At 44.6% G+C, this 11,516-nt stretch overlaps 1 protein-coding gene across 1 annotated transcript in view; it reads left to right on the top strand.

Moving 5' to 3' along the window:
• The first annotated feature begins 2,283 nt into the window (after positions 1-2,283).
• The window catches only part of PCYT1A (phosphate cytidylyltransferase 1A, choline), a 43,460-nt gene continuing 34,227 nt past the window's right edge, over positions 2,284-11,516 (top strand). The window contains exon 1 of the mRNA XM_041002651.1: positions 2,284-2,324. The gene's annotated coding sequence lies outside the window, so the exon portion shown is untranslated. The remainder of the gene's footprint in view (positions 2,325-11,516) is intronic.

The raw sequence follows: 11,516 nt of genomic DNA, 5'->3' as shown, positions 1-11,516 counted from the left end.
GAACATGTGTTTTGATTTGTAATAATATGTTAAGGACATTTCAAAAGATAAATTAGGAAAGAATCTATTTCATTTGCTGTATCAGAACCAACTGTAAATGTTTTGTATTTTCTACCAATTAAAAAAAAAATTGAGGGCCCAGCGTGGTAGCCTAATGGCTCAGATCCTCACCTTGCACCTGTTAGAATCCCATGGGGCGCCGGCTCTAATCCCAGCAGCCCTGCTTCCCATCCTGCTTCCTGCTTGTGGCCTGGGAAAGCAGTGGAGGACGGCCCAAATCCTTGGGACCCTGCACCTGTGTGGGAGACCCTGGAAAGGGTGGCCACAATGACCAGAGCTGAGCTGATCCAAAGGCAGGATCCAGGAGCCTGGAGCCTGGAGCCTCTTCCAGGTCACCTAGGTGGGCACAAGGGTCTCAGACCACAAGCAGGGAGCTGGATGGGAAGTGGAAGAGCCAGGACATGAACTGGCACCCATATGGGATACTGGTGCATGCAAAGCGAGGACTCTAGCCCCTAGGCTTCCATGCTGAGCCTTGTAAGGTTTTAAGAATGCAGTTTTGAGCCCTGATTATTCATTTCTCATGTCAGCAGTTCTTCTGTCATTGTATTTGCATCATGATTTTCAGTGTCATTTGTTCCATTAGGTTTATTCTTTTATTTTTGTCATTTTTTCCCAAAGGACTACTTGTTTGATTTCTTCCATTATAAAAAGAGATGACTTGATTTATAGAGAAAAGGACAGAGAGAAAGATCTTCCATCTGCTGGTTCACTCTCCCAGTGGCTGCAACAGCTGGAGCTGGGACAATCTGGAGCCAGGAGCTTCTTGTGGGTCTCCCATGCAGGTGCAGGTGGCCCATGGACTTGAGCCATCCTCCATTGCTTTCCTGCAGGGGGCATTTAGCAGGGAGCTGGTTGGGAAGTGGAGCAGCCCAGGCTTGAACCTGGTGTCCTCAGTGGCAGCTCTACCTGCTATACCACAGTTAATTACAACAATCTTGAGAGTCTTATATCGGTCCTGTCCAAACTCCAACTTACATTTGCAATGATGTTCTGCTGTAAAGGTGTTCTATAGCTTAGCTGGCCCTAGGCACGTTATCTGCCATGTTGAAATGCGCATTTGAAACTTGCAAAAGAAGGGGTTAGAAATGGGGCTCCTCAGCAGATATAACAATTACCTAGACCCTTTCTTCTCAGCCACTTTAAGTGAATCATATATCAGAAAATGAGGAAGAGAATACTCTTAAACCATCTTTGCCTCTGCATTCCTGACCCCTTGCCTCCACTCTCCCCCTCTCCCTGGTGGGGGTCATGGCACGGTTTCAGACCCAGGAAGAAGATCCAAGCAGTGGATGGCCTAGGCACTCTGACACAGGAGACCAGGATTAAACTGCTGGCTTCACCTGGTCAGGGCGTTTGGAAGCCAGCAGATGGAAGATCTGTTTCTCCTCTCCCTTTCTCTGTATCTCTGCCTTTCAAATAATAAACTAAAAACCAAAACAGAACCTCAGTCTCCCTATCTCTGTTGTCCCTGCCTTTCAAATCAATGAATGAGAAAAAAAGAAACCCACAAAAAACAAATCTCTTCAAAGGCCCATTCTAGAAAACGTTTCTCCTCCTTACACGCCGCTCCGTGAATTCCTGGGAATCACTGCGGGTGCGGGTGGCAGTGGGTCCAGCGGGGTGAGGTGTAACTGCGGGCGTGGGGAGGGTCTGGGCCGGCGCAGGTTCCCCTCCCTTACCCCGGCAGGTGGACGTAAATTCTTACATCACCAAAGAGATGGGGGCGTCGCCGGGGGAAGGCTCCCGGGGGTGGGGAGGACGGGCCGGTCCGCACAGTGGACGCCGAGGCGCTGGGCGCTGCGGATGCGGGCTGCAAGGACAGCCACGGGCAGGTCCGCCTGCGCGGTGCCCAGCCCGGAGCTGGGCGGAAGCGGGGTGGCCAGCTAACGCTTCCTGACGGGACTGCAAGCGAGCACGCGTGAGACCGTTGCCCGCCGTGACCCTCGGGTTCCGGGCGGAGACGACGGACCCGGAGCTGCCGCGTCCCGCGTCTCCTCGGTGTCCTTGCTCCGTCGTCCTCGGCTTCCCCGGGCCTCCTGCGCAGCGGAACTACTGTGTTGGGGGGTCAGGGTTTTCAGGAAGAACTCGTGGTCGGATTGACAAGGGGGCGGGCAGCTAGGCGGGACTTCCGGCCTGCTGCTCCGTCAGCTGTCTTTCCCGGGCGTCTCCCCGCAACCTCTTCAACTTCCCCCGGCGGGTGACGCGGCGCCCGGCAGAAAAGCGACGGGACGAGGGCGGCCGGGGAGCGTGAGCTGCTGCTGGTGAGAAACACCCCCGGTTAAAAAAAAAAGCAAACCCTGCCCAAACTTGGCGGCTGTGTCTCGGGAAAGTGCTGGGGCTGGAGCTGCAAGGAAGCAGTGGGTCGGTGACAGCCGGGAGGGGCACCGGGCAGCAGGGGCGAGCCAGGCTTGTGTGACCGAGGGGCAGTGACAGCGAGGGGACGGTGACCCGAGGTGTGGCTGCGACCAGGCGCGGTGCAAGCCGAGGGCCGAGGATGTGGGCGGCAGCGACTGCTCAGGTTACTGGGGCCACGGGGCAGTGCTCCGATGGAGACCTGTGGCTGTGACGGGGACTCTGACCTCCGGGGACTTTGATCAAGGAGCGGGGAAGTGACTCGGAGCACAGCGTGGAGCCTGTCCCGGGGAATGGTACCGTGGGGTCGTGTTGGGCACGGGGGTGTGTGACTGACTGGCTGCGACTGGGCGGATAGAGTCCTTAGCGGAAAGAACTGGTCCCGGACTCGAGTTGAATTGTGTTGACACAACTTGAGGCTGAGAAACGTAGCTTTCCGCCAGTGTTAACAGGTGTTTCTTCAGGGAATGGGAAGTGTGGGTTGCATGACTGTCTTCCCCACGCGTGGGTTCCATCCATCCTGTTACTGGATTGTGAAATCAACGGCTACTGACGTTTCCAAAATGGAAGAGAGCAGACGTTGTCCGTGTGCTGGCAGGGTCAAGGGAAAGTATGTTTTGAGATTGTGAGGTAAAACATGTTGCACATCTGGAAGGGTGCGATGTAAAAGGCAAAGACGTTTGAAAAGCTTTGGAGCTTTACTTCTGCGTTTTCCTCTCCGATCCAGAATAACATGATTCTGTGATGAGGTGATTTTTTTGAAAGTACAGAGATGCAGTTGGGAGTTCGGGATCTATGGCTGGGGAAGTGGGGAGTCTCTATCATGATCTTAACTGGAGAAGGCTGCCTGATTGTAGTCAAGCTGGCTAGTTTAGACCAGAGTTCAGTTGGGAGAAGTTACATTAAAGTCGAGACAACGGTATTTATGGAGACGGCAAAGGATTCAGGAGAAATGGCTAGGAATATGCATGAAGAAAGGGGGAAAGCGCAAGGGTTAGGAACAAGGCTTGGGAAAGGAACTGAAGATAGAAACCAAAAAGGTCCTGTCGAGAATAAAATGGAGGTAGAGAGATAAGACCTTCAGATCCTGTTCAGTTTTGACTTGTAGGGATCTTCAAGTACAAAGAATTGGTAATAAAACAGAAATTAAGAACGATTTGGTTCAGTAGATGACCACTGTGGGGAAGAAAGGTGACAAGAGGATGGTACTTGGAATGGGGACAATGGTAACTAGACTGACACCTGGGGGAGAGGATAATGTATAACTCCTCTGATTTGTACACTGGAGGCCGAGACAGACCGCACTGATTCATTCAAGTGCAGTTTTAGCTGCTGGCTTTATTTCCTGTTTATTCCCTTTCCTTAGGGGAGTAAAGATGCAGGTGAAATTAACTAAATGAGTGTTACTACTCCTCTCTTTCAGCCCTTTTAAAAAAGTGCTACCAATTGTGCCTCTCAATGCTTTTTAACAAAGACTTAATAGGTATCATCATTGTGGTGTAGTGGGTAAGGCTCCTGCCTGGAATGCCAGCCTCCCATATGGGTGCTGGTTTAAGTCCTGGTTGCCATTTTCAATCGATCCAGTTTCCTGCTGATGTGCTTGAGGAGGCAGAAGGAGAAGATGCAGGTGTTTGGGCCCTGCACCGTGTGGGAGACCCAGAAGAAACTGGCTCCTGCATGATCCAGCTCCTGCTGTTGCAGCCATTTGAGGAGTGAACCAGCAGTTACAGTCTGTCTCTGTAATTGTCTTTCAGAGAAATAAACAATGTTTAAAATGATGCAATAGGAGAAGCTTGGGGTCATTTAAAGTTATCAAACACTGTCTTCATCTAATTTATACACATCCTTTCTATACATACATATACATATATACATTTAAAGTTCTAATTATTTTTATTGGAAAATCAGATACACAGAGAGGAGGAGAGACAGAGAGGAAGATCTTCCATCTGCTGATCTACCCTCCAAGAAGCTTCAGTGCCAGAGCTGAGCCAATCCAAAGCCAGGAGCCCGGAGCCTCCTCCGGGCCTCCCACGTAGGTGCAGGGTCCCAAGGCCTTGGGGCATTCTTTCCCAGACCACAGGCAGGGAGCTGGATGGGAAATGGGGCTGCCAGAATTGGAACTGGTGCCCATATGGGATTCCAGCATGCATAAGGCGAGGATTTTAGCAGGTGGGCTACTGTGCCAGGCCCACATGCATATATTTTGTAGTTTGGGACGAGAGTTTAGAAAGTACTTTTTTAAAAAATATATTTATTTATTTTATTGAAAGAGACAGAGGTCTTTTGTCCACTGGCTCACTCTCCAAAAACCCACCATAGGAGGGGCTGGGGTAGACCAAGCCGTCATCAAGGAACTTTCTGGGTCTACCATGTGGGTAGTAAGAGCCCAAGTATGTGGGCCCTCATCCACTGCTTGGCAGGTAGGTCTGTTAGCATGAACCTGAATCAGAAGTGTGGAATAGCTGGGACCCAAACAGCCACTTCAACATGCCATACAAGTGTTCCAGGTGGCAGCTTAACCCACTGCACCACAGCACTCTTTCTTCTGGAAAGGGTGGAATGAGTTGGGAATGGTGAGGAATAGTCTTGTTTGGCTTTAAATGGTTAGTTGCACATTTCTTTAGAACATTAGATGTTTACTTGATTTGTGTTCTAGGTAACTAAAAGGAACTACTCAAGGACATCTAGAATAGAACATACACCTTGAGGTTATTTTAGAAGGGAAGACACTTATGCTTGGGGACCATGGCACTCTCTCTAGGGTCTTCTGTATTTGCAGAAGGAAATTATTCTTCCTGACCTAATCTGCTTTGCAGATTCCCTTGGAAAGCCGATATGACGGCCTGATGGATAAAAAATTAGCTTTATTTTCTCCACAGCCTATGATTTCTCCTTCTATGAACAGGTGGGGCTTTATTTTTCTAGGTTATCTCCTCTTTGGATACATGATCCCTAAAGGAGAGGGATCCGTGGATACACTAGTCCCAGGTTCTTTTATCTGATGTGCCATTGACTCACTCTATGATTATGGTGCTCATTACTGCTTTCTCTTGTTTAGATTTTCTAACTATGACACAGGTAACTGTTCTTCAGGTTAGCTAACTCTTTAACAGTCTGAAATACATATATTATATTATATTATATTATATTATATTATATTATATTATATTATATATTACAGCAAGTGTTGCATACTCTCTCATGGAGTTTCTAAATGATCAGATCCCATCCTGATTCCCTTAGACGCTGCCTGACCTCTGTGTTAGAGCTGATCCCCAGAGATGTGACAATCACTCCTAGACACACTGTGTTCAGAGGATTGGTTTATAAAATGCTCACAGAAAAAGCAAGCATAATAATCTTCTGTTGTTATTAATCACAAAATTCTATTAATAGTAGTAACATTCATAGACATGCTTTTCTTTCCAAGAATTTGTATGGCTCTGATCTGAAGCCAAATCTTGTAACTTTTCTGCTCAGAGGAATAATTCCCTGTTCTGAATCAAAAAGAAACACAAACTTTTAAGGTTTGTTAGATTGGAATGAGCATGTTTCTCTAGAAGTCATCATCTTTATTTTGGATTTGTTGCCAGTTAGAGAAATACTAGATCAATGTACTTGTCAAATGTTGCTGGATGGTGAGAATTCTGTTTCTTTCTCTTTTTTTCCCTTGTTCTAGATTGAAACTGCTTCTGCACAGGTTATGTTATCACACATCAGTTATGTTTTTAAAACCTGAATTTCTTAGAAGAAAGACAATGTGTGGTAACTGTAGGCGTTGCTTGTCTTCTCTGTGACTTCTGGCACCTCCTGCTTTCAGAGCCCTTTGCCCTCCTCCTTACAGTAAACCTTTCTGCCTATAATGCTCGTTTCATAGTTTCCTATCAAATAGTTAGCTGCTTGGACATGAGTTTCCGATGGGATTTGCTTTGTTAATTGCTTTACGGATGTTTTGTGGCAAAATTTAAATCCTAACTCCCTCTGCAGTTCAGACCATGAATTCATGGAATGCACAATTTTTTGCACTCATAATTTTGTGGAATATGCCAGGACTGCACTCCAAAAGGAAAAAAGAAAGTGCAGGATTTTTTTTAGGACTGTGCTAGGTTTGTTTACATACATCATCTTATTAACAGAGATAATGAAATTGTTTGTATTTTACTTTTTGCGAACCAGATTAGTAGGTAGATATATAGCAAGCTTGCTTTATTTTCCTTATTTATTTTTTGTTTGTTTCCTTTTCCTCTTCTTGTGCTAACTCTTGTAAACACAAGTTGAAAGCTGTATTCATTTGAAGCTATGTTTGGATTAGGATGACTGCCAGTGGGCCACAAGAATCCCTGGATCCGCTGGGCTTATAGAGCACAGAAACTATTTGTTTCCGAGTTTTGCAGGGAGGGCTGCTAAATGTAGTGACATGTAGTCTTTGCTGTATGCTAGAGAACAAAATGAGTGTATGAATCTTAGCAGAAAGCAGAGGTGGCTTTTTATGTGCAGAGAATAACCTTAGACATGATTGTATTAACTGTTCAGTCCTAGCATAGGAGTCTAAATCTCCTTTTTGTCTCTTTTCATCATGGACATTTTTGCAGACCGACGCAACCTTGGGGAGTGTGTTTTGGAATGTTTTCCTATGTGCAAAATAAAATACATAGAATTAGAAAGGAAGGCAAGTATAAGGTACATGATATAGCCCTGTATGTTTTTTTTTTTAATTAAGATAGTAAATAATATTACTGTCAATAGGTCTCACAGCAGTTCTTAAAACTGTAATGATTGGGCCCGGCACGATAGTGTAGTGGTTAAAGTCCTCACCTTGAATGTGCCAGGATCCCATATGGATGCCGGTTTGTATCCCAATGGTCCCGCTTCCCATCCAGCTCCCTGCAGGCAGGGACACATAAATCAATGGAATAGAACACTAAGAAATAAATCCACACATTGACATGCAACTGGTTTCCAACAAAGGCAGCAATGGTGCTAAGAAACCTGGATATTCATATATAGAAGAAACCGCACACTCTTTGTCTTTTGCCGTATATAAAACTCAACTTAAAATGGACCAAAGACTTAAAACGTAAAACTCAAAGCTATGAAACTACTAAAAGAAAATGCAAGGAAATGACCATGTGGACACTGGAAGAGAATTTCTCCAAATGATGCTAAAACCTCAAGGAACAAAATAAAAAACTAATAAAATGGAATACACCAAATTAAAAAGCTCTTCACAGCAAAAGCAATAATCAACAGAGGGAACAGACAGCCTACAAGTTGTAAGTAAATACTTGTAAACTACTTATCCTTCAGGGTATTAACCTGCAGGATATCTAAGGAACTAAAATTCGACAGCAAAATAATTATCATCATCATCATCCAATTAAAACTGGATGAGTGACCTAAATATATTACTTAAAAGAACAGAAAAATGATTCATATAAGTATATGAAAATATGCTCAGCATCGCTAGCTATTGGGGCAATACAAATCAGAACAAGGTTATCAACTTGCCCTATACAATGGCTATTACAAAAAAGACAAATAAAATGCTGGTGAAAATTTAAAGAAAGGTCAATTCTCATACACTGCTGGTGGGAGTGTAAATTAGTGTAACAATATTAAAGAAGACTGTATTATGGAAAACAGCATGAAAGTGGGTAAATGTTTCACCAGTCAAAAGAGATTTCTGAAACTATTCTGGAACCACAGTAAAAATGTTCTCTCTCAACATGTTTGTTCTAAATAAAATATTTTATGACAAATAAACAAGAGAATGGATCAAGTGTTTCAAAAAATTGAACACAATTATATCATTTCTATATCTAAAGTTACTCATTTTTTAAAAGATGTATTTATTTTTATTACAAAGTCAGATACATAGAGAGGAGGAGGGACAGAGAGGAAGATCTTCCCTCCAATGATTCACTCCCTAAGTGACCACAATGGCCAGTGCTGCGCCAATCCGAAGCTGGGAGCCAGGAACTTCTTTCCAGGTCTCCCTTGTGGGTCCTAAGGCCTTGGGCCGTCCTTGACTGCCTTCCCAGGCCGCAAGCAGGGAGCTGGATGGGAAGTGACGCTACCGGGGTTAGAACCAGTGCCCATATAGGATCTCAGAGTGTTCAAGGCGAGGACTTTAGCTGCTAGGCCACGCCGCTGGGCCCTAAAGTTACTCTTTAGAAAATAAATACACATTGCTTCTTGGCCTTTTGGCTAATTTCAAGTGTAAAAAATAAATTAAAATGCATTTAAAATCCTTAATCATTTGGGTGTTCAATAGGATGTAAACCTATTTCATAATGTCATCATTTAATCCATGCATCTCCACTGCAGTCCCAAAGGGATGATAGTATTTATAGAGTACATATATAACAGAACACTTCCTATGTGCCAAGAAGTTTGAAGCATCATATACACTAAAATAATTTGATCCCCACAACAATCATGCAAGGCAGATATTATTCCTTACACATGAGGAAATCAAAGACTTCACTGAGGTTGCATACCTAGTACAAAGTAAAAATGGGATTTGAACCCAGGTATTCTTGCTCTGGGGTCTGTGTTCTTAAGCACTACACTTACTGCCTAGCAAATAAATGAGACATTGATCACAACTGCTTATTGCACAATGACCATGGCACCTTGAGTCAGGTAGGAATTTAAGTTTACCTTTCATAAAGACTGGGTTCCCTTTCCACCAAACTTATCACCAGCAGACCATCCAGAACCCCCAGGGGCTTGGGCCACAGAGGAAGAGTACAAAGGATAGTAGAGCAGGAAGCTGAGTGCTGAGACTTAAGGTACAAGGATTCAATCTGAGGTCTCCATAGGTTAGAGTTAGACTCTTGATGTTAGGAGTTTCTTCATGTCGCATGGCCCACATCAGGGACCTGGGGTGGGTGGAAAATTGGGTGGGGCTTCTCCCTTAAAATCCCCTTTACCTCAGATACATGAAAGAAACAATGTGGAAACAATGGTCTTAGCCACTTTCCTATAGCCCTTGAACCTTTTTACCCTAATTAACTATGTAAAGATTGCCAACAATATAAGAAAACACACAGAGAAAATGTATTTGGGAAGAGGAAGGCAGACTAAGAACCATAAATACATCATGATGGCTTTGTTTTAAAGAAATTTGTCTATTCAACCTAGTAAAAATAATAAAAAAATAATTTTTATTATTAAAAAATAAATATTTCCACATCCTGGGGAACCCTTCAGTACTGGATAAACCAGGAAAGTTTTTTTTTTTTTAAATTATTGTATATTTATTTGAAAGGTAGAGTTACAGAAGAAGAAATAGAGAATCTTTCATCTGCTGGTTCACTTCCCAAATGCCCACAATGGGTAGGGCTGGGACAGGCCGAAGCCAAGAACTTCCATTTGGGTCTCCCATGTGGGTGTAGAGGGCCCGAGCACTTGCGCCATCTTCTACTGTTTTCCCAGGAGTAGCAGTGGACAGTTGATTCAGAAGTGGAGGATTCAGCACCCAAACCAGTACCCATATGCAATATCAAGGTCACAGCTGAAGGTTTAGCTTGCTATACCACAATGCCAGCCCCTATGACAGCTTTTTAATTTATACCAAAACCATATCATCTTTACCATTGATAATTGCTCTATAACCATTTGTATGGCTCCAGCAACCTCTGAGACTTCATTTATTTTTTTTTTTAAAGATTTATTTTTATTATTTTTTATTGGAAAGGCGGATATACAGAGAGGAGAGACAGAGAGGAAGATCTTCCATCCGATGATTCACTCCCCAAGTGAGCCGCAACGGGCCGATACTATGCCGATCCGAAGCCAGGAGCCTCTTCCGGGTCTCCCACGCGGGTGCAGGGTCCCAAAGCTTTGGGCCGTCCTCAACTGCTTTCCCAGGCCACAGGCAGGGAGCTGGAAGGGAAGCGGGGCTGCCGGGATTAGAACCGGCGCCCATATGGGATCCTGGGCGTGCAAGGCGAGGACTTAACCACTTGCGCCACCGCGCCGGGCCCTGAGACTTCATTTATAACTGTACCTTTAAAGTCAACCAACAGCGTTCCAATAAAGGTGCAGGCCCTGGTAAAGTAGGTCACTTTAAATGTCTGCACTCAAGTCAGGGGAGAAAACACACACACACACACACACACGCTGCTGGAACACACGTTTGTCCAGTGGAGCTGGAAAACGATAGCACCTCCCCAGAGTCAATAACAGTAGGAGGTCAAAATGGGGCAGCAAATTACCTAATGCCTAATGTGGATAATGGCTTCAAGCCACAGCACCCACATTAAGTCAGGGTGAGTCAGAATGAAAAGCAGTTGGAGAGAGAATGCAGAACCTCCCTTATGAAAACTACTGGGATGTACCAAAATTTCTTTTCTGTTAGTAATTTGTTCTCTAGAAAAGTTTTTTTTGTTTGTTTTTGTTTTTTAATCAAAAGAGCTATAACAAATGAGACATGGAATCTGACAGCCAGAATGCACCATTTGCAAGGCCTGATCTTTCCAACACTGCTGCCTATTCAGGTCACTGCAAAAGAGTCACCAGATCTTGGTCACTTCAATCCTCCATTCAAGCACAAGCTCTAAATGTGAACATAAACATCCACGCAGCCTACACAGCATATTAGTAATTGTCTCCAAAGTGCTCTCAAAATACAGAATGTAGTATCTGTGCCTAGGATTTTTACTCAGATTCATAAGATCTGGCTCTATTTCTGCTGAATCACCTCCCAGGACACACTGCCCGCCTTGTTCCTCAGTGTTCCAACAGATGCCTGCTTGGATGCATCAGCTGCTATGTGAGCAGGAAATGTACTGGTGGAGGAGGTGGGGTGACCATGGGGAGAAACAAGAGACAACCAAGTCAAGCATCTTACCAATATGAATGTTCAGAAACAAAATCTGGGTGCTGCCAGGCAATAACCAAGGACCTGAAGATGAAAGGTTTCTTTCTCCTGTAAGGACAGTTTTAAGAACTCCTTCCCAGTCCCCTCTCTTCTACTTACTTAGTGTGGTTATCCTAGGAAGCATCCTAGGGGAAGCCAGGAAATGGGCCATGCTTCCTAGGCCAGCTAACACTGTAGGTAGTAGCAAGCTGCAACCACATATAGTATTCCA

The sequence above is a fragment of the Ochotona curzoniae genome, unplaced genomic scaffold (genome assembly GCF_017591425.1).
Source record: "Ochotona curzoniae isolate NIBS_2020 unplaced genomic scaffold, NIBS_Ocur_1.0 scaffold_2587, whole genome shotgun sequence".
NCBI lineage: Eukaryota > Metazoa > Chordata > Mammalia > Lagomorpha > Ochotonidae > Ochotona > Ochotona curzoniae.
The sequence above is the reverse complement of the archived record's forward strand: the minus strand, read 5'-3'. Positions and strand labels throughout refer to the sequence as shown.